Source organism: Cebus imitator, unplaced genomic scaffold (assembly GCF_001604975.1).
Source record: "Cebus imitator isolate Cc_AM_T3 unplaced genomic scaffold, Cebus_imitator-1.0 Scaffold232, whole genome shotgun sequence".
Lineage (NCBI taxonomy): Eukaryota > Metazoa > Chordata > Mammalia > Primates > Cebidae > Cebus > Cebus imitator.
The window spans coordinates 2,456,853-2,459,433 of NW_016107547.1; the positions used below are offsets into that span (position 1 = coordinate 2,456,853).

At 40.0% G+C, this 2,581-nt stretch overlaps 1 protein-coding gene across 1 annotated transcript in view; it reads left to right on the plus strand.

Annotated features, from left to right (window-relative positions):
• The window catches only part of STAG2 (stromal antigen 2), a 142,758-nt gene that overhangs the window by 8,179 nt on the left and 131,998 nt on the right, over positions 1 to 2,581 (plus strand). The window lies entirely within an intron of this gene.

Here is a 2,581-nt window from a genome sequence, read left to right on the forward strand (position 1 = left end):
GAGGTGGAGTTTTGCTCTTGTTGCCTAGGCTGGAGTGCAGTGGCACAATCCGCTCACTGCAACCTCTGCCTCCCTGGTTCAAATATTCTCCTGCCTCTGCTGCAGCTGAGACTGTGGGTGTGGGCCACCACGCCCAGCTAATTCTTTGAGTTTTTAGTAGAGATGGGATTTCCCCATGTTGGCCAGGCTGGTCTCGAACTCTTGATCTCAGGTGATCCACCCATCTCCAAAGTGCTGGGATTACAGGTATGAGCCACTGCATCTGGCCTTCCATTCTGTTTTTCTTAAACTGTAACTAGTTTTTCTCATCTGAAGGAATTCTATATGTTGAATTTCTGACGTAAGATAAATTTGTGGAGACAAGGTGAAACCAAATATATATATTTGTGCTTTTCATAGCCATGAGTCAAATTTATATATTTATATTGATCATTCCTTTAAGCTTCAACATGTAGGAAATAGTTTTTTCCCAGGTGATGAACAGCAGTCTTCCGCTCAGACTGTTTGTTCATTGAGTTTTCTTTTCATCCATATTTCCCCCTTTGTATTCCAAGAAAACCAGGAACTGGTGTTCCATGACAGAATTACTCCCTAAGGCATCCATTGTATATTATAAATTAGTTTCTTTCCTGCACATATAGAAATTAGTTAGGTACCATTCTTGGGAGACTTCAGGAAATAGTCACTGAAGTCATTTTCTGAGTTCTGTAGTCACTCGAGTCATTTTCTGGGTTTTGTAGTTAATGTGAGAAACATTGGTTGAGAAAGACTGTTAGAATATTAAGGGACTTGGTTTGGCACTAAGTAAAGTTTTACTTTTCACAGTCACGTTCCTGTTAGTAACGCTAATATGGCCTCTATTAATATTTGTGGTAAAATATGAATGCAGTTGATATTGGTATTGCTGTGGGATAACTTGGTTAGTGTTGATTTCAAGCAGTTAGTGCTGCTTAGTTGTTTGAAATAATTTAATGTGGGACATGAAATGTATCATTTTATTTATAAGAAGGAATATTGTGGGAGCGCTGTTCATTATACAATTCAAAACCTTTTATAAAAAGTCACTGACAGTGACTAACATTAACAAGAACTAACACTAACTGAACTCTTACCATATGCCAAGTACTCTTAAAAATGCTTTGTGTGTATTAGCTTACTTAATCTTCGTTACTCTGTGAGGAAGGATGACCATATGATTTATTGTTCAAACCAGGATACTTTCGAGAGTGAAAGAGATTGCTTCTTGGCCTTTTGGCTAAGATCAAGTGAAGAGTGAGTGAAAGGGGACACTCATTTAATCGCATGCTTAGATAATAGCAGAAATAGAACTGTTTGAGAGAAAGGATGTATGATGACTTTAATTAATACCTTCTTTTTGGCCGGGTGCAGTGGCTCATGCCTGTAATCCTAGCACTTTGGGAGGCCGAGGCAGGCAGATCACCTGAGTTTGGGAGTTTGAGACCGGAGTAACCAACATGGAGCAATCCTGTCTCCACTGAGACTACAAAATTAGCCAGGTGTGGTGGCACATGCCTGTAATCCCAGCTACTCGGGAGGCTGAGTCAGGAGAATCCCTTGAACCTAGGAGGTGGGGTTTGTGGTGAGCCAAGATCGTGCCATTGCACTCCAGCCTGGGCAACAAGCTCGGAACTCTGTCTCAAAAAAAAAAAAAAAAAATCTTTTTCAGAATAAGCTGAAGCATAGGGAGACCAAGTAACTTGCCCACTTAGTAAGCGGTAAGAAGGGAGTTAAAACTTCTGTAGAGGCTGGGCGTGGTGGCTTCCATCTGTAATCCCAGCACTTTGGGAGGCTGAAGCGGGCGGATCACCTGTGGTCAGGAGTTCAAGACCAGCTTGACCAACATGGTGAAAACCCATCTCTACTAAAAATAAAAAAATTAGCCAGGTGTGGTGGTATGTTCCTGTAATCCCAGCTGCTTGGGAGGCTGAGACAAGAGAATCGCCTGAACCTGGGGATGGAGGTTACAGTGAGCTGAGATCGCATCACTGCACTCCAGCCTGGACGACAGAGCAAGACTCCGTCTCAAAAGCAAATAAAATAAAACCTTTGTAGAGATTTCCATGGGCATGAAAGTGATTTAAATTATTTTAAATTGCCATATTCTGGGAGTTTTTTTTTTACATTTACCCTTTTAGGGAAGTTTTTATTGGTACATGGTCAATAGTAAAAGACAAGATAGTGTTTTTCAAAAGTACAGGAGAATTTCCAGTTGGATTTGAGACTAAGGTGATTATATTGTCCTAATGTTGAAAAGCAACTTTCCTGAGGGCCGCCTTAGGTTAGCAGAAAACAAAACTCCAAGATAACCACATCTGAATTTGTTTTCCTTATGTATTATTCAGTTTCCCTTTACCATTTTCTCAGGCGGAAATGTGGATTCTGGAAATTTTTTCTGTGAAGACAGTAGAAAGAAGATAAATAATTTTGTGACTAGGGAGAAGTGTTACTAGAAAAGAAAGAAAAGGGTCCAGTTTAGAGACTTTTGAAGGTAAACTGATTCTGTAGCATAGTTTGAGAGTTAAGTCTTATAGAGATTGATGTCATTTCATAAAATTAACAT